General features: G+C 36.8%; 1 protein-coding gene across 2 annotated transcripts in view; it reads right to left on the reverse strand.

Annotated features, from left to right (window-relative positions):
• cdk6 (cyclin-dependent kinase 6) overlaps nucleotides 1-22,228 on the reverse strand; it is a 206,501-nt gene that overhangs the window by 95,214 nt on the left and 89,059 nt on the right. The window lies entirely within an intron of this gene.

Here is a 22,228-nt window from a genome sequence, read left to right on the forward strand (position 1 = left end):
CACTTGGCAATAATATGAAATCTATGTCAAAGCTATCATATGTAACAATGTACTACCTTAGCCTACAAAATGTCAATAGAAGTTCAGAAGTAATACTTCTATGGCCAAATATTGAAGTTTGTGAGTTGGAATGTCAAGGGTCTCAATCATGAATTAAAGAGAAAAAAGTACTCTTGCACTTATTCTAAATACCAAGATAGTATTTTTTACAGGAGACTCACTTATTAAGCAAAGACTAGTTTTAACTGCAAAGAGAGTGGTTTAGCCAAACGTTTCACTCTAGCTATACAAAGATAACCAGGGTTTTGGGAATCTTAATACACAGAACTATTCCATTTGTAGTGTCAGATGTAATATTTGATTCTGAAGGGTGATATATCATGGTATACCAATCTCCTATGAATAAAGATGTTAAGGTACTCTCCAAATTTTTAGCCAGAAGGACTGAGAAAGTGCTTCCTTCTGTAATATCAAAAGACCAGATGATTTATTAAAGGCAGACACTTCTAATCATCAACACTGGTTTAATATCATATACAAGGGACATTACAAAAGTTACCGCACTTTTATATTGTTGTTGGAAATAGTGAAGGTGGGAGGAGTAGTAATTGGTCATGTCTGAGAGTGTCATGTGACTAGTTCTGTCTGGCAAGGTGGCTGCCCTTGCAGTTTTGTACAAGAGATGTCACCTTGTGGTGAAAATGGCTGTGAAACTTATAAATTGCACCAAAGAGGAACCGTGTTCTGTCATACACTTTTTGTGGGCATAAGGTGTGCCAGGAGCACAAATTCATCTCCGCATGTGTGCTCAGTAAGGGGATAAAGTTCTCTCTCGTAGAGTGTTCTATGAGTGGATTTAAATGTTTGAAAATGGCAGTACTAGTGTGATGTCCAGCTACAGCCACGACCACAAGGAATGAAGAAAGAACTCTAATGTGAAGCAGCTGATGGCATTAAAAAGTTGGTATGATACTGGGAAAATTGCATTGCAAAGGAAGGTGACTATGTATAACTGTAGAATATGTAGAATATGTCATTTGTTTTTGAAATACTTAATAAATAGAGTTAATTAAGTGTGTAAACTTTTTGAACAACCCTTGTATTTACCCATTATATCTAACACCCCAGAGATCTTATTATCTTTAGATGTTAAGTTTGAGTTGACTGTATGGAATGTTATCTGATGATATTTGTAATGTTTCTTAGCTATTATTTTCTGATGCATCTAAAGTTGCACATAGCATACACAGTATATTTATACATGTTTGTTTTGGGTAATGCCATATTACATACCAGTAGTCTAGATACTCCTGAAGAGCCAAGACTTGTGATGAATTAGATTAAAAACTAAGACTTTGCATGATGATATTTTTTCTTAATTCAGTTTTACTACGGAAACATTAACTTTTAGTGAAATCATGACTCTAGTTGAATACTCTCACTCTCAATATAACATCACTTCAGGCCATTTCTGATTGCTGACTCTACATTTTGCCAGTGTGAGTAAGAATCGACGTTTCCAGGATTGTGTCCCATTTTGTGCTCAGTAGTGCTGAATTTACAGGCTAAAACAGTCATATATGAAATGCAGGATTGAATATCTTAAGTCTAAATGAAAATCACAGTCAGTTGTACAGTATACATATTTTGTTGGTGTCTAAATTTTTCATGGAACTGGACAAATCAAGTATCAAAGATGGAAACATTTCCCACTTTATACATTTACATGATTCATACTGTATGTGCACGGTTTACTTCAGAATTAATGCAGTTAATGCCTGCTTATACTGTGTATCTGCAAAAAATGTTTGGACATTTTGGAATTTATTAAAATACAATGACATCACAAATATAGTTTCAGAATATAGATTAGGATGTTTGAGAAGAGGCTTCCTTATTTGAACAGTCAAAGAACAGTAACGACTAGGTACTGCTTTCTGCTTTATTCATTGAAGTACCATCAAGCAATTAATAATCTAGAACATAACCTTGGCATCTCATTGATTTATTTAATTAAATATTACACTGATACATCAATATTTGCAGGTCACATTCAAATAACTTATTTTCATCAGTCTCTACACACAACTTCAAATTGTAAGAACTGTGTATTAATCTATACTAATAAACGGCAAAGCCCTCACTGACTCACTCACTGACTGTCTGACTCATAACTAATTCTCCAACTTCCCGTGTAGGTAGAAGGCTGAAATTTGGTAGGGTTATTCCTTACAGCTTCCTTACAAAAGTTGGGCAGGTTTCATTTCGAAATTCTACGCGTAATGGCCATAACTGGAAGCTGTTTTTCTCCATTTACTGTAATGGAGATGAGCTTGAAACCCATGGGGGCGGAGTTTCGTGTGACATCATCACGCCTTCCACGTAATCACGCAGTACGTAGAAAACCAGGAAGAGGCCCAAAAGCTGAAGAAAACATGCATTATATAATTGAGAAGGCAGCTAAACAATAAGAAGCGGCGAGTGACATATACAACCATATTCATGAGTTCTGCTACTTCGGAAACAAAGCACGATGTAAACCTAAACTTTAAATTAAGTTCATAGATAGGCTGTCGCTGGCATTTGTAATTTAGTGCCTACCCATATAAGGCCGTCTGTCAGCGGCAATCCAATAGCAAACTGCCACGGGTAAATATTCATGGGTGAAGGACTGTCCTTATGCAGAGGAAAATGAGATGGTCAGGGTGGTGTTTGGCACAAACTCAGCGAAACTGCGAGAGAAAGTTTTAAGTGCCGGGACTTTGGTAACATTAGATACAGCCATGGACATAGCACGACATGGCACCAGCACAGCATGTACACCGAGCGGCTCACGTGAACTGACGCAGTGCACAGACAAAAAGCAACAGTTCCAAAGAGCGCTGAACAAAACCGAATTACACAATTGAAAAGGCAGCAAAAAATATGAAGCGCCTGATACATACAAGCATATTCATAAATGCAGCTACTGTGGAAACAAAGCACACGGTGGAAAAAGTCAATGTCCCGCTAAAGGAAGACAGTGTAGAAAAAACCCGTGCATGCAGTGTGTCGGGTCTCAGATAAAGAAGAAGACGAGCTGTTTATTGATGCAGTAAGAAACGAATCGATGAATGAAACCTGTCATCTTTACAACGATTGACAAACACGGAATGTAACTTGAACACAACACATCCTACAAATATGAACCTGATTGAAAGAAATAATGATAATCAAATCCTTGATGACAGCAACACTCAGTAAAACTCACAAAACAATTACTGTATATTGACAGTCATGTTACGTTATTTTTAAGATGTTCCCTTTTCTTTTCATAGCTTCTTTAACACACTACGCTCTACGCGGTATATATATATGTATATATATACCCCGATCTACATACTCAAATAATGGATACTTTATTCGCCATCAATGATTGTTTTGGTAAAGCCATACTCAGTGTATTCATTAGATGAACGGTAAAAAAGTAAGAGCGAGGGGAGGATGACTTATTGAGGCATGCAAGCAAAACCACAATAGCACGCGGGCTCAATGTACGAGAAAATATATCTTTTCAAGTTCTATTTACTCCATATGTGTCAAACTCAAGGGCCGCAGGCAACATCCGGCCCGGCGTGTAATTATATCCAGCCCGCGAGATCATTTTATATACTGTATTATTGTTATTAATTGCCCGGGGATATGAAGCACTGGTAACACAATAAACTACAGATCCCATAATGCAGCGCTTCAGCTGCCTTGCCGAACACTTACCGCGTCCCCGCCATCTCTTCAGTCGTTTCCTTACTTTGCGAAGGAAGCAGCTTTCTCAGAGCTTCTGCACTATTTTATAAATGAACGATATATAAGAAAGTCCTTTTTCCTTGCTTCGCCAACGAAGCAACCTTTTTATTTAATCCACGGGTTCTCCGCTGTTTCATTGTTCATTTATTACGATTTTTATAGTTATTGTGTAGGTTTTATTTAATCCACGGGTTCTCTTCTGTGTTCACTGCGGTGTCTTCTTTCGTTTATGAGCTTCGCCAAGGAAGCAGCTTTCTCACAGCTTCTGCACTGTTTTAAAATGAACGACATATAAGAAAGTCCTTTTTCCTTGCTTCACCAACGAAGCAACCTTTTTATTTAATTCACGGGTTCTCTTCTATTTTATTGTTCATTTGTTACGAATGTTACAGTTATTGTGTAGGTTTTATTTAATCCATGGGTTCTCTTCTGTGTTCACTGCGGTGTCTTCTTTCGTTTACGACCTTCGCCAAAGAAGCAGAAACTTACAACCACTGAAACTTTGTAACGGCACAAGACTTCAGGTCACATATCTACAAAACAACCTAATTGAAGCAACTATATTTACTGGCAGTGCCTCAGGTGACACAGTTTTTACTCCTCGCATCCCCGTTATACCATCTAATCTCCCATTTCAATTCAAACGCGTTAAATTTCCAGTAAGGCTCTGCTTCGCAATGACAATTAATAAGTCTCAGGGACAAACACTACAAAAGGTTGGCATTGATTTGAGGCGGGATTGCTTTTTACATGGCCAACTGTATGTTGCATGCTCAAGAGTGAGCTCAGCACACAGCTTAGTCATATTACAACCAGAGGGCCGAACTGACAACGTGGTATACAGAGAGATCCTTAACAATTAATTTTTTACATATTTTCGTTCAATCTAAAAACGTTTACTTTTTTATTAATAAAAATATTCAGACAGTATTTCACCGCTGCAAAGCGCGGGTATTTTGCTAGTGTTAAGTATATAAAACATGATACCAACATCACTGCAGCATTATGCCCACTGTACACCTTCTCATCACTCACACAATCTAACTGGTATCCTTCCACTGTCAGTAACATTGATTGTCTCTTTCCTTCTATCAGTAACTTGTATTGGCTCCTCTCTGTACATCTGGCAGGAACAGAATTAAAATAATAATCCCGCACAGACTTCTAGTTAGAGGGATATGATTAATTGACAGAAATATCTAATTTTGGTATAATCAATAACGTTGAATAATCATTTCAGCCTTAGTTTTATCCTTCTAATGCTTCCTCATCTCTCAGTCATTGATCACTAAATGCTGTGAAACATACTCTCCAGTCGCCCTGTCATGATCATTTTGATATTTCCATAAACTGACTGAAGTAAATATGAGAATCAACTGGTGGACATTTAAGGACATCCCAAAAATGACGAATGAAAAGTTGAAGTTGTTAAACAAACTGAAGACTGAAAATATTTTTTTGCATGAATTTCCTAAATAACTGTAATTTTTCCATTAGATATTTACTTTATTATAAACAAAGTCAGCATACCTTCTAACACACAACCTGACCTTAAATAATGACCACCATTATGTCCCACTTTATGCCATGCATAGCCAATAAGCCTAGCAATGAGTGGTGCCACAGCAAGCATCAAACAAAAGGGTGATGATCTTGATGAAACAAATTATTTACTTAATATGGATAAGAGAATGAACCAAAATAAATGATAGAAAAGCACCACAAATTTCTCTTGAAATTTCATACTTTGTGTTCATGTTTGCCTGGGTCAATTATCATGGTAAATTATATCATCCCATAATAGGAAATTCAATCGATCATGTGCATTACAATTCAATAACAAAAAAAATATCAGACAAAAGGGAGAAAATGTACACAATTGTATACAGAATCTTATTGGACTACTGCTGAAGAACTGCAGAATTCTGAAGCTTCTGAATCTGATAAAACACAATGTATGGTGGAGAGAATAATCTATACTAATAAAAGGCAAAGCCCTCACTGACTGACTGACTCATCACTAATTCTCCAACTTCCCGTGTAGGTAGGTAGAAGGCTAAAATTTGGCAGGCTTATTCCTTACAGCTTACTTACAAAAGTTAAGCAGGTTTCATTTCGAAATTCTACATGTAACGGTCATAAAGTCGATAACAATCGACAACGTCCGCCATGTTGAACTTTCTTATTTATGGCCCCATCTTCACGAAATTTGGTAGGCGGCTTCCCTGCGCTAACCGAAACTGATGTACGTACTTATTTCGGTGGTATGACGCCACTGTCGGCCACCATATTGAATTTTCCAAACGTCACTAATTCTCCAACTTCCCGTGTAGGTAGAAGGCTGAAATTTGGCAGGCTCATTCCTTACAGCTTACTTACAAACGTTAAGCAGGTTTCATTTCGAAATTCTACGTGTAACGCTCATAACGGTCAACAACGTCCACCATGTTGAACTTTCTTATTCATGGCCACATCTTCACGAAATTTGGTAGGCGGCTTCCCTGCACTAAGTGAAACCAATGTACATACTTATTTCGGTGGTATGACGCCACTATCAGCTGCCATATTGAACTTTCCAACGTCACTAATTCTCCAAATTCCCGTGTAGGTAGAAGGCTGAAATTTGGCAGGCTCATTCCTTACAGCTTACTTACAAAAGTTAAGCAGGTTTCATTTTGAAATTCAATGCGTAACGGTCATAACGGTCAACAACGTCCGCCATGATAAACTTTCTTATTTATGGCCCCACCTTCATGAAATTTGGTAGGTGGCTTCCCTGCGCTAACCGAAACCAATGTACGTACTTATTTCAGTGGTATGATGCCACTGTCGGCCGCCATATTGAACTTTTCAACAGTCTTTGTTACTTATGGGCCCATCTTCAAGAAATTAGGTACATGGGTTCCCAACGCTAACTGAATCCTACTTACATACATATATACGTCCATAGCCTGCAGCTTGGCCACCGTGTGAGGCGACGTTTAGTCCCCCATCCCAACGCCTCCCACGTTGTTGGCTGCCTTCCTATATAAGGACGTCCGTCGCTCCAGTCTCTACATTCCCTTCCTTGCTTCGCCACGGAATTCACGTCTCCCTGCTGATAACTACAGCCTTTTTATTTAATCCACGGCTTCTCCGCTGTTTTATTGTTAATTTATTACGATTATAGTTATTGTGTAGGTATTTTAGACTTACTTTGTACATTGTTCAGATACCCATTTCCTTTATCATTCCAAACGTACCCGCATTAACATGTCTATCGAGGTGATCATCATCGATCAAACAACTGTCACTTACCGAGTGGTTTCCATGCCCGGAGATGGCACCTACCTTTTCCATTCTCTTTGGTACATATTGCACGGCCATATCAGGCTCACCCTTAATATCTGGAGGAACATTGTGTTTTATGTATTGAATGACTGGGACAGGTTCCAGGTGTGGACTGATGACAGTACAGGAGATAATTATACTACACAGGAGCACTATAAGAGTGAAATGCTTAAGCCCTTCATCTATGCATCTGCATGTGAGTTGATGGCTGCTGCTGAATTGTTCGGTTATCGCTTTCAAGTGTACCGAAATAGCCAAATATTTTACACCTTTGGACAACCGCCAATGCCTCTTAAACATCTTAGATTCACAGGTGACGATTTCAGTAGTGGACACTTTGATGTTTATGAATGTTTAAACTTTCAAAGGCTGGATGCAAAGTTATCGATGAAACTGGTTGTATACTTACAACGCTTGACAGATGCTGAATGTCACTTCAACACAAGACCTACAAATACTGTCGTAATTGAAACAAACCATGAAACTCAAACCGATTATTACAGCAGCAATCCAAGCTGTGAGATTTGAGACGAGATTGCTTTTCACATGGCCAACTGTACATTGCATGCTTAAGAGTAAGCTCAGCACACAGCTTGGTCATATTACAACCGGAGGGCCAAACTGACAATGTGGTATACAAAGAGATCCTTAACAAATAATTATTGGTATATTTTCCCTCAGTTTAAAAAGGTTTAATTTTCTTCTTAATAAAACTTTTAAGGCAGTACTTCGCCGCTGCGAAGCGCGGGTATTATGCTAGTGCAGATATATAACTGAAAATCATGATTCATGAAGTCCAATGATTAACGAACAATTTAATTATGTAGTGTAGTTTAGCTTTATCTTAAGTATGCATGTTTCCAAAAACACAGATCAGACCAAATGACGTTAAATTCTGCAAGACAGACGTATACAAAAGTTGCAAAACTGAGGGAAGTCACTAAATTATATACGAATTTTAATTTTCCCTTGGAGGCAAATAAAGTATAATCTAATCTAATCTAAAAAGCAGCCTTTGCTGAATTGTTTTAAATTGCCAGAAAATCTGAGTTGATCATCAATAAGATGGATTTCTAAATTTTGACAGGATGTGACTCACTCAACCAATGTTCCATTTTTTGAGTAGATGGGATGCTGTTCTTTTCCCATTTATGACTGTTCTTTCATTTTTCTTTACTTTCATCTCAGGAAAGTGCCACTTAATAAAATGTCATGTCTCACTGTTAAAAAAATTCCCGTGTTGCTGTTTCAGATTTTAAAAAGATTCTTGTCTAATTTTCCCCCTGTTCTGCTTCATTTACTGTTGTTCTTGTTTTACTGCTCTACCTTTTTTATTCAGTTGACTACATACATGATGTATTGAGCGTTTTTGAGTTTTAATGATATACACATTTCTTTGGAATACCGCACAGTAAACACTTCTGGGTGATTCTTCACATGTACCTCTGAAATTGGGCCATCCAGCCATTTTATGTAATCACTTTGTCCTGGTAAAGAAATCCAGAAGTGAAAAATCTAATTTTTAAAACCACACCACATCTTCATTAATGAAAAGTTGCATGATTTTTTTTTTGTTTTGTGCAGAAATTAAACATTTTTCATAATATCCCTTGTAAGATGGTTATCACAAGTGTGTTCGCATATACAGAAGTGCCTCTTTGTTTCCTGGGAGAAAAAAATGCCCCAATTTATAGAAGGGAGCTAGCAAAAACCATTCCTGTATAAAAGAAGGAGAATTCAGGACAATGCAGTTTCCCTCAAGGCGTTGACTTCTTCTCTATGCAAAGTCACCTTCACCCATTGAGCCCATCGTTCATTCCCAAATCTTGACATTTTGCCAGGTCTTATGTCTAATGGCACTGAAGGGCAGGCTGTGCTGACAGCAAAAATTGTTTGTAGTAAGCAGCAGATAAAGGAGCTCTGGTTGGCTTATGACTAAATGACAGCATTCTACACATTCTTTCACAGTGAGAAAGTTGTCTCACACGGCCAGAGAATGGCAGCTATTTTGCACTTGAAGCAACATTGATCAAGCAAATCTTTGCCTTTAACTCTACAAGTAAAAAGCATTTGACAGCTGTTAGAATGTTCCAGACCATCTGAAATGAAAAAAAAATCTTAATTTTTCCTAAATTAACATCTTAATAATCACAGAAAAGCTACACAACAGAAAGAAGACTGAACTCTGCCTTCCACTAATTACTTCTGGCTCTCAGCCTTTGTTTACATTCCATTTCAGAAAGGAAATGAAAGATAAAAGGTGATACTCAAAGAGAGGCAGCCACAGCAGCAGCAGAAAATGATATAAATAGGTGACTATTTGATGCCTATAGAAAATAAGAAAAAGAGACATCCCTGGAAAAGGTCAAATCTCAGTCAATTCCAAATATAACTCTTAAGTGCTATACAAAGAGTACTTTCAGCAGTTCACTGATTAATATACTTCCAGGTATTGTTAACGGGGCAGCAGCAGATCGACTCAGGAGACTGTCCACTGTGCAAGGTGACAAAAGGAAACAGATTAATAGCACTCTAGAAAAAGGAGACAAATCCATTTGTAACTCCTCCTTCTGCTCTTCCTTCTATTAAATGGTGTTCATTAAAACTAGGCACCCCTCTTGCACACATCTGCAATGCCACAAAGATGAAGACTGAAGGACTGGTAAACAACCAGTGCAACACAAAAGCAACAAATGTCACATGGTGATCTGCTCATGGGGTGGACTTGTAAGAAGATGAAATAAAAAGAGCCCATTAGACTAGTTCAGAAAACTTTTTCCAAGAAAGGGAAACTTCCAACATTAATAATGGTGGAGAAATGGTACTCTCAGGTTGCTACAATATCTGACATGAGTGGAATGTCACAAGGGGAGCTAGCCCCACTGTTTCAAAATTGATTTAAAACATGTAAAGTACTATTATTGTTTATTTAGTAGACACCTTTATCAAGGGTGACTTCTCATAATGATGCAATTTATACTTTCATTCATTCTCTCAGTATACAAATCTATGTAAAAGTAAATAAACAAAATGGACTTGATATGACTGAAGGATAGAAAGAAACAGACCCTCTATTTAGGAGTATATGAAGTTGCTAGGATAGATCTTTAGGTGAGGTAGAGGGTAGTAGGTTCCTGTAGCATGATTGGGATCCAGGTAGGATCATCCTTCCAGTAGGTGGCAGCAAAGAACCCCTGAAATTTTTTGGATGATCTGGTTAAACAAAGTCAAGTAAAGGAGGCACTGCATATGAGCATATATTTCACTTTAGGACCAAGCCAACTGCTCATTGTGATTGTTCTTGAAGCTAGCATTACCATAATCGGATACATGATGGCAATACAGTACTTAGAAATTCCAGAGAAAGAAAATATTCAAGTGCTGACTGCACAATTCACTTTTTCTCTGTCTCATCCTTCCCACTGCATAAGTGAAGCATAAATAATTATAAATAAAATAAAATTGATGGTCAAGTGAGATGAGAAGAATGTACCATATCTCCTCTACTAGTAGACTTCCAGAATCAACAAATCTGACCATTTTCTAAAAGTACTTTTACAATTATAGCAGAACATATTCCAAAAGCATCAGGGATAAGGCACTAAGCATTCCATCATACGGCACACTCACACATACAGTATACCCACAATTACTCATAATGGGCCAATCAACTATCCTACACCCGTAATATGAAAAGTTGTCATGTTTATTTAACTGATTTTTAAGGTTTTTTACTATAATGATTTGGCTAAATAGTGACGTCAGATCAGCTCATAGCTTGGTCTACTTCATTAGTCCCTACATCAACCATTTAATAGTTGAAGTGAAAAGAATGTATATGTGATACAGTATGTGAAAAATATTTTATATAAAAGTAGAATGATGCTAGGCTACAGATATTTCCTGAAATACTGTTTCCTTTCATACAGTGTTTTATAAGTATATAATTTCATGATATTTCCAAGAAACAATATGCCCATAACAACACTTATGTATCGCTCAAATGTACAATGAAACGGTGTGCAAAAAGCAGAACACATACCAGAATGCTAAATGAGGTGGCATAAGGTGACTAAAAATTTTAAAAACTCTCTAAATGTTAGTTTGGCAGAGTATGCCTCTGCAGACAGCGCTTTGTTATCAGACTCCTCAAGAGCATCAGAGTATGGGATAGGTCACAGAAGTTCTTTGGCTGGGAAGAGGACAAAAAAGAGAAGACAGTAAATGAGAGAGAATATTGAGGCAGTATCAGGAGCTAGAAATGTGGTTACAGCCACTCAACCTAAAACACAAGGCAAGAAGCTGGTGAAGAATGGGAAATCGGGGCTGCTGGGCGTTATCTATTGCTTAAGCTTTATTCTGTGTATTTCTGTGTTCCCCTCTTATGTACTTACTTTGAGATTAGGAGGTGTTCCTTATCCCACTGCCTAACAGACGATACAACCTGCCATCGATATGTTGCATGTTGATCAGAACTGAAGTTTTTTTCATTAATGATTCTGAGAAATGACGTCTGACTAAGATTTAGGATTCTGCCTGGTTCTGACGATCGTGTTACTGACTGACTGGTTATGTATCTTCTTATCTTTTGGTCTTTTTCTAAAACTATTTCTGCCTTTCATGCTTAGGGAAGTATGCAGATAGAATACATTAACACATATCCAAACTTTGTCGAAAAATAAAGACCTTTTTAGATAGACAGATAAATAGATAGATTAGATAGATAGATAGATAGTTTATTAATCCCAAGGGGAAATTCACATTTTATAACTCTAGTTTAAAAATTCTGGTGTTTCCTGACCTGCATGTAAGCTCCTCTGCAGCCAATGTTATCAGCTTCACCTATTTTCACATCTAATTGACCACTGTGTGCTTCATAAAGTCTATAATACCTCTCCTATTAAGGTAACTCATGTGCTTGTATGACTGACAAATAGATAGATAGATAGATAGATAGATAGATAGATAGATAGATAGATAGATAGATAGATAGATAGATAGATAGAAATGTATCATTAAGTCAAAGGAATGGTTTAAGTATCCCAGTTCATCATAGTCTGAACCTGCTTGGTTGATGGTTGCCCTCTTAAGAACATAACAAATGTGTAAAACAAATAAATTACATATCTGGTCATGCTGATCTACCATGCTAGTCTTCATGCACAATGGAAGTGCTTATAGTTACATTTTATATTACTTGATGGTTGAATGAAAAATATATTAGATTTGTTGAATGTCTCTTCAGTAATTCTTTTTTTAGGTGTGAAGATTGTTTAGAGGGATATTTGGCATGAGTTGATGGATTCATACAGATAGGCAAATGATGGTTTATGAAAGGGCATAAGCACAGTTTTCTCTTATGTGAGCTGATGCACAAAGTGAGAGATAGAAAAAAAATTGCAAGACAATATTTCTGAGCTGAAAAATCTTCACAGGGCCTGGATATACACAAAGTTAAAGGTAAAGCAAGAAATAGATGACAGGGAAAGACTTTGCGATCAAGTTCTTACGGAAATGCACAACATACCAAAATACTGGACATAAAGTGGGAACTCAGCTTAGATAGGAGCCAACAGCAACATCATAGTAAACTTATCAGACAGATGAGCCAGGACTACAATATTGGAATGTGATGTGTCATATGGTCAAAACAGTTGGTTAACTAACCTGCTGTAACTTTTACTAAATTTATGTGCTGTTTTAGTCTGACTAAAACATTTATTAGGGGTCGTAAAATAATTTAAGCAATATATACCATTATTGAGTTAAACTTAGGCTGGAAACTTGTCTCTTTATATACAAGTGTTATAAGCTGTAGGTCATGAATGTCCCCTCACCCTAAAACTGCTATCACGTTTTAAAGAATTTTTAAAGAACTAACTGGAGAAATGAGTGCTTGGTAAAAAAATATTTAATATGGAAAAATACTGTATCAGATTCAAACTGGATGGTTGAACAAATGTCCCTTCCATATCAGTGTTGGATGAATACTGCATTAAAGATCTGTGAGGTAAATGATGGCGCCATTCCTTCAAGCTTCCATCAAGCAGGAAGCATCAGATTTTTTTTCTGATGTTAGCCATATGTTTTTCAGTGTGCTGTAAAGTACAGCAAATCATTCTAGTGAATGTGGGGATAGAGCTGAAAATAACCTAGAAATTTTAAATAGAGTAGAAAATTACATGCATATAAACTCGCTGATGTGTCTCATTGCTCTTCATTCAGTATTTGTTCCACTTTAATGAATCTTGTGCACCACAAATAAAAAAATGAAGTATTCTACAAGAAGAATGCATCAAATGGTGCCAGACACTGACCTTGCTTCGTAAAGAAACACACATGGAAATGTGTTATCTGTTGGGGAATCCTAATTTGTGTGACTCCTCAAAAATACTGAAGATAAGTTAAAAATCATCTACTAGAAATAAATGAAAATTCTGAGCTGACAACACACCCTCTGGAGCCCATATGTGTGGAGGGTAAAGTAAAGAGATCTCATTTCCTTTAGCTTACAAGTGTCACACGTCCAGAATCTAGTTGTCCCATTGCACTCTAATACTGAGGCTGAATACTTGTGGAAAAGTCCCTTGGTCTAGACTTCAAGTTCCTGTTTATTACTTTCCTTCTCATTTTAACAGCACTGTGTTTGTAGTTTCACTCTGGAGATGGCAATAGGCACAGGGTAGTGGGGTACTAGTACTCTTTAGTATGTGCACATGTAAGTGCCTATCAGCTGACACATAAACTGAACCATGCAAACCCATTATGGCAGGCGTACAGAGAAAAGGCAACAATAAAATTGCCCAGGAGGAGGTAAGACATATGAAGGAATATCTGGTCTGAGACATAAACAGTGTACAGTTTTTTCTTTTTTTTTTTTACTTTTTTGAAAAAGAAACTGCTCATGTGTTGCCAAAATATGCACAGCTTAAAGGAATGTTACTTGGGGCCCTCACTTAGCAAACAAAGAGAGCTCAGTTTGGCTTCTTTTTCCCTAGTGCTACCACATCCGCACATCATTAGTTGGAAAATTCCTGATATATGCTGTAATTTCTTTCTTTTTTTGATGGTTTTTCTAGTTCAGGCAAGCCTAACATCCAGATGGCATTCTTTTTCCCATCCCAATCAGTCCCTTTTAGCCTGGCTTCAAGCCAATCCCCATCAACAATTAATACTTTGGAGAAGAAATACAGTATACTCCCTGGCAACTGGCAAAGTCTCACAGGAAATACCAAATAAAAACTTTATTGTGTATTGTTTAATAATTTTGTTTACAGCAAGGCCACCCTGTTGCCATTTTACTGTACACAAGCCTTCATATTAGGATGTCTTAAGGTTATTTCTCCCTTGATGGTTCATCTATTATTTTATTTTTTGTTGCATTGGTTTTTATGTGATGTTCACTGAAAGCAGACCTTCATACTAACTCCATTTAACCTATTAATTAAGAACAAACCATAAGTGATACTGGAATTTACTGTAAGGAATTATTGTAATGTAATATTTAGTAACAAATGTATATAACTGTTTGATGGATTCTATCTTTATACAAATGCCACTCTGACAATATTTGCACAAAATATGGAAATTTTCTTACCCACACCTGACATGAAAAAGAAATAAAAAATTAAACGCCACTTAAATTCAAGTTTGAGGAAAGAAAGAAAGAAAAAGCAAAGGATGATACACTGCTACATTTAAAATTAGATTATTAGGCGCTATAATCGAAAAAAGGCCTACAGGATTAAGTGTTGAATTAGAAGGCAAAATGATGCAGGTTCAATCCCTACTACCAACAAATTGTATGACCCTGAGAAAATGCAATGCCTTTTAAAAACATCTACTGAAATTTTTGAGGCTTCAGCACATTTTTATAAACATAACAAAAAAAGGTATTTCCGTACTTAAGTTCCCCCGCAGATAAGTCAGGACTTGATTTCACCATATAATTTCTGGTATTTTATAATGTCGGTCGTATAAGTTGAATGTGGAAAACTCATGCTGTTGGTACAAGGAATTATAACATGCTAGCTCGCACCTGAGAGAGTAACCATGGGGCACACTGCCTTTTTTTTCTATGTGGGTGCAACAATGCGCTGTTTCAGCGCATGCTCCTAACCTCTCTCTCTCTCTATTGTGCCTACATGATCACATGGTACCCGAACTACCTCGAAGCAACGTTTGCGCTATTTTGTGTTTTTTGTAACTCAAACCCTTATAAACCTTTTTGTAAGATCATCCCTTATCTACCATGGACCATTTGATCAAAAGAAAATGGTAACTGCTTTGCTGCAACAAAATTCGATGTGTCTGAAACACTGGTGTGAGATTGGAGGAAAGAATTAAGTGTCGCATTTTTGAACAGGCATATAAGTCGGAGTCCAATTTTATGGGTTTTTTTGGGTTTTTAGACCCGACTTATAAGTGGGTATATGTAGTAAATGTGATATAATACATCACCCAAAAGTTAGTCCTGTTGAAATAATGTTTTTTAGCAAAAAAAAATCCTTCACTCAAATTTAAGTTTACCTGAGTTCCATAGAGAAACTGCATAGCATTCTCAGAACTACTACAGGTATGCAGATGACATGCAGCTTTACTTATAATTTTTCAAACTAAAACCTTCCACTTGTGTCCTTGTCTCAGATTCCAACAGGCTTATTGTATATGGTGTGCCACAATGATTCGGTTCTGGGCCCAATGGCTTTTTCAATCAACAAGCTACAATTAGGCCAAATTATATTGAAACAAACGTTGAACTACCACAGCTATGCAAATGACATGCAGCTTTGCTTATCTATAACACCTGATGGTTCTGACTCCCTGAGCTCTCTGACCCAATGTATTTCTAATTGGATGATTAGAAACTTTCTCAAACTGAATAAGGAAAAATTGAAATGTCAGTGTTTGGCAAAAATGGAAATAGTGAAGATTTTAGAAATAAACTTGATACCTTAGCATTAAGGTCAAGGCCTCTGACCTAAACTTTATATCACACATTGACCATATTACCAGGACTGCATTGTTCCACTTACGGAACATTTCAAAAGTCAGTCCTCTTACAACATTACAAGATCCAAAGCATTTATCCGTTTATTTTTAGTTGATTAGACTACTTTAATGCACTCCTAACAGGACTACCTAAGAAAGATATCAACCAGTTGCAACAAGTTTACAATGAGCCAGTATACACTCACCTAAAGGATTATTAGGAACACCATACTAATACGCTGTTTGACCCCCTTTCGCCTTCAGAACTGCTTTAATTCTACGTGCCATTGATTCAACAAGGTGCTGAAATCATTCTTTAGAAATGTTTGCCCATATTAATAGGATGGCATCTTGCAGTTGATGGAGATTTGTGGGATGCACATCCAGGGCACAAAGCTCCCGTTCCACCACATCCCAAAGATACTCTATTGGGTTGAGATCTGGTGACTGTGGGGGACATTTTAGTACAGTGAACTCATTGTCATGTTCAAGAAACAAATTTGAAATGATTCGATCTTTGTGACATGGTGCATTATCCTGCTGGAAGTAGCCATCAGAGGATGGGTACATGGTGGTCATGAAGGGATGGACATGGTCAGAAACAATGCTCAGGTAGCCCGTGGCATTTAAACGATGCCCAATTGGCACTAAGGGGCCTAAAGTGTGCCAAGAAAACATCCCCCACACCATTACACCACCACCACCAGCCTGCACAGTGGTAACAAGGCATGATGGATCCATGTTCTCATTCTGTTTACGCCAAATTCTGACTCTACCATGTCTCAACAGAAATTGAGACTCATCAGACCAGGCAACATTTTTCCAGTCTTCAACTGTCCAATTTTGGTGAGCTTGTGCAAATTGTAGCTTCTTTTTCCTATTTGTAGTGGAGATGAGTGGTACCCGGTGGGGTCTTCTGTTGTTGTAGCCCATCCGCCTCAAGGTTGTGCGTGTTGTGGCTTCACAAATGCTCTGCTGCATACCTCGTTGTAACGAGTGGTTATTTCACTCAAAGTTGCTCTTCTATCAGCTTGATTCAGTCGGCCCATTCTCCTCTGACCTCTAGCATCAACAAGGCATTTTCGCCCACAGGACTGCCGCATACTGGATGTTTTTCCCTTTTCACACCATTCTTTGTAAACCCTAGAAATGGTTGTGCGTGAAAATCCCAGTAACTGAGCAGACTGTGAAATACTCAGACCGGCCCGTCTGGCACCAACAACCATGCCACGCTCAAAATTGCTTAAATCACCTTTCTTTCCCATTCTGACATTCAGTTTGGAGTTCAGGAGATTGTCTTGACCAGGACCACACCCCTAAATGCATTGAAGCAACTGCCATGTGATTGGTTGATTAGATAATTGCATTAATGAGAAATTGAACAGGTGTTCCTAATAATCCTTTAGGTGAGTGTATATTTTAAACGGAAAAAGAATATCAGCACATCTCACCAGTTTTATCATGATTACATTGATTACTAGTGTCCTTTAGAATTGACTTTAAAATACAACTAGTGGTGCATATAAACTTAAATAATCTTGCTCCTTCTTATATTTTGGAATACCTGTAACCCAGCAATCCAAGTTGTAAACTTGTATCTGTTATTGGTGATCTGCTTATTATTCTAAGAGCCAAATATAAAGTAATTGGTGAGGCACCCTTTTGCTGTTATGTACCGAAAAACCTGGAATACACTCCAGTTGTCCACAAGAAACACTGCATTGAATCCTCTAGGATGACCACCAAAAAAAGCAATAATGAACAACTTATGAACATTTATGTTAAGTAAAACGTCCAGTGGGGGTCAATTTTGTTTTTTTGTTATTTTTTCTGTTCTATTAGGCCACCTCACCTTATCATCAGGCTCAACTATTTAGAGACTTAAAAACTGATTGTATATATAAATACTTGACTTTTCTAGTAATTATATATCTATTTTATGCAAGTCTGCATTGATTCATTTTGTTATTTATTTATTATTATTCTTCCCTATTTCTAATGTGATTTTATTTTCTTGCAGCTATTTCTTTGACATCTTGTAAAGTACTTTGAGCTACATTCTGTGTATGAAAATACACTATATAAATAAATTAAAGTGGCCATTGTCATCAAATACGGGGTCTTTACTTTGACACCAAATCTCCTTTTAAACATAATAGTAGTCTCTTTAGGGCAATATAGGGAAGTGTGCATTTCACCAATATAATGTGATCACTATTTAAAATACCCCAAAATGACATAGTTTCATATGTTAATTACCCCATGTAGCTTGTAGCAATGCCTAAGAGAGTTTTTAATCTTATGTTTCATGCAGAATAGAGATGGCAAAGTTTCTGATTTAACAGGCATCTATGGTGACCAACACTGGACAACATCAGACAATATCAAAAAGTTAATGAAAAAAAATCTCACATCACTTGTGTCATATGATACAAATGTCAGGTAATTGAATCATATCCTCACAATCTCTCAAACACATGTAGTTTGACTAAAATATTACTGAATAAACCACCTCTGGAAACACCTTTGAGAATGACAAAGGAGCACACTTACACGTTAACAATTATTTGAACTGTAGGCTTGCCTCCTATTGTTACATTTATATTCATAGCACCATAACTGGGATACCTCTAGATTATTTAGTGCCAGTCTCAGAAACTGCACAGGTGACCTGACTTTCTGCTTGTTGAAGAATTTTGGATATGCACAGGGCATATTCTCTTTCTGATAATGTTTTTACTTGCTCTTATTTCCATTTTAATCTTTAGTTTTTATTATGATTTGTAGTTTTCATAATTCTTTTATGCTCAATAAATTCTGGCTAACTGTATTTCTCTTCCAGAGTTTTGAAACTCGGGGAATCTATTTTAAGTCAGATTTCAGATTTGATACATTTATGAGAAAGAAATAATTTAATTTTGTGTTTTGCCATTTTGTTTTTCCATTATTATCAGGCGCTGCCATTTCAATGATTATGTTGTCAAGATGTTGATCCTAGTTGCTAGGGCCATCGCCTCTAGGGTATCGACTTCGAGGAATCGATTGGCAAGGGGTTAAAAGTTCATCCTGTTAGCCATTTTGTATCAAAGTATGTAGATAACAAAACTTTTGCAACTTTCAAGACTTTTATTTGTGATTTTCCAGTTCTCAGATTTGTACATTTCTCCCTGACCTTTGATTTTGTTTTCATTTTGGTTTTGTTGATAGATCTGGCGATTCTCAGTTTTGACCTTGTTTTTTTGACTTTGCATATATTCTGGATATTTTCATTAAAAAAATACTGCCTCTCTTTGATTCAGTAGAGTTTCACATGTCTCTTAGTTCATGTTTTTTGTTAATATCACATGACATGCACAATGTCAGCCAAAGTGGGGTAGAACAATGAATAGGGAGGTAGTCGGGTCTTCAATTCAAATGCTTGGTTGCATCTGAGAACATTCCATGTTCTTTCAGGAGACTATTTCCAGAAGTGGTTTATTTGACAATATTTTTGTAAAAGTAGATGTGTTTGGGTCATTGTGAGTATATGACTAGATGGCTTGATGTGTGGCACAAGCAAAGCAAGATGTTACCATGGTTAGTCACTATGTTCGACTATCACTTTAGAAACTTTGTTATCTACATTTTGCATGAAAAAATTTGATTACAATTTTTTCTCAGCCATCACTACAAACTACATGGGTAAGTAACATAAAAAATATAATTTTGGGATGGAGAATTCCTTTAAAGGGATTTTAAAAATGCAAAGATAAGACAACATTTAAATCAGGAAGATGGTGGGATAGTGGGATGTTGCTGATGATAGAAAAATGTTATGTTTGTAAATGGGCATAACACATAGAAAGTGAAAAATATTGAAGGACAGGCCAGGAATTGAAAGATTGCAAAAGGAAATGAAGTACAAGCACAAGTTGTGGTTAGTCCCCAAAGGACTAAAAAAATAAGAGTCAGGTGACTGGTAAGTAATTAGGGGTGTCTCACAGTATCATCTAAAGACAGTTTGCACAAATTTGGTTTAAACATTGAGGGAGTTCAGTGCTACATGTATAAAAAGCTGTCCTATTGTCATTATTTCTCGTTGATTTATTGTTTCACAAATTTTGTATATTTTGTAATTTATTGGAATCATATTTACTCTTTGAAGTTATTTATGATGGTACATGCTGTTAATAGCATTGTGACAAAGAAAGGATAGTGTGACTGATTACCATTAAGCTAAACCAGATTTTTCATTTATTTTTTGTGTTAATAAGCACAACCCAATAATGTATGTATTCTCTTGTGCTTCCTAGAAAGAGATACAGTGATCCCTTGCTATATCGCGCTTCGACTTTTCACTCCATCGCGGATTTTAAATGTAAGCATATCTAAATATATATCACGGATTTTTCGCTGGTTTGTGGATTTCTGCAGACAATGGGTCTTTTAATTTATGATACATGCTTTCTCAGTTGGTTTGCCCAGTTGATTTCATACAAGGGACGCTATTGACGGATGACTGAGAAGCTACCCAATCAGAGCACGTATTACGTATTAAATAAAACTCCTCAATGATATATGATATGCTTCCCGTGCGGTGCTTCGCATACTTAAAAGCTCTAACAGCACGTATTGATTTTTGATTATTTGCTTTTCTCTGTCTCTCTCACTCTCTCTGATATTCTCTGGTCCTGACGGATGGGGTGCAAGCAGAGGGGCTGTTCGCACACTGGCCTAGAGGATACGGACGCTCCTCTCAAAAATACTGAAAGACTACCTTCACATTGCTCCCTTCCTTGCGGCTGCTTTATCGCGGTGCTTCGCATACTTAAAAGCCCAACAGCACGTATAGATTTTTTATTGTTTGCTTTTCTCTCTCTCTCTGACATTCTCTGCTCCTGACGCGCACTCCTTTGAAGAGGAAGATACGTTTGCATTCTTTTAATTGTGAGAAAGAACTGTCATCTCTGTCTTGTCATGGAGCACAGTTTAAACTTTTGACTAAAGGGTGTTATTTCATGTCTAGAGGGCTCTAATAATGTTAAAAAACGTATTTAGAAGGTCGTAAACTGGTTTTCTATGCTCTAACTGCGAAAATATTAGATTTATAAATAAAAATTCCTATTTTGCGAAAATTAATTTATCGCTGTAGAGTCTGGAACGGATTAACCGCGATAAACGAGGGTTTACTGTAATGCCTCATTTGTTAATGTAAATAATAAAGGTGTTGTTGGGTAAGTAATGTGTAAAAATGTAATAATTTGTGAAGAGTACATGCATGGGAATACAAATTCTACAAAATATAGAATGGAAAAAGGCAAAATTGTAATATAAAAAGTAGATTGTTGTTGTTCTTTTAGGGATATCATGATTAATGTGCAAAATAGCATATCACCACAGTTAACAAAGTAGATGCATTTTAGGAATTTTAGTTTAATATAAGAAACTTCGTTATTGGAGGTAGATTTATCATGGGAGGAATATGGATAGGTGTTGTAACAACCAGGAGGTGATGATTTGGGCAGGTGTCATGGGACACATGCCATCTGCTGTTTCCTTTCTTGGCTGCTTTACAGCTTCACTGCAGACCCCATGATTCTGCAAGGCTCTTTCCACACAGCTCCAAACACCCTCATCCTTGTGAGCAGGAAACAACAAAAGAACTGAATAAATATGTCATCCAACATTTTATACAAGAAGATGTAAACACAATGCCCCAGGCAAAAGAAAAAATGAGTTGTTTGTTAAAAAAACAAATAAAACAGGAAGGGTCTGTTATGCTTCAGGGACTAGGTGCTTTTAAGTCTAGTTAAACCCTATAGCCCAATAACATATTACCAGCAGTGTTAAAAAATGAAAGAAATTATTTCTAAATACTTAGTAAATAGATTTTGGCAAACAGTGAAAGTGACAGAAGATGATTCCATAAATTAGAAGACACTAACATCATTGCTAAACAAGTCTATTAGCGGGTTAACAGAGAGAAGACAAAGATTACCAAGAGCAGAATCTTACAAATGACGTGAGATTTTTCAGACTCTATATAGAACCATTACTTTTTAAACATTATTAATGACATACTCTTAGACATAGCAAAAAGATTACCCCAAATCTCAATAGTCAACAAACACAAATCACAAAGATT

Source organism: Polypterus senegalus, chromosome 15, assembly GCF_016835505.1.
Source record: "Polypterus senegalus isolate Bchr_013 chromosome 15, ASM1683550v1, whole genome shotgun sequence".
NCBI classification, from domain to species: domain Eukaryota; kingdom Metazoa; phylum Chordata; class Cladistia; order Polypteriformes; family Polypteridae; genus Polypterus; species Polypterus senegalus.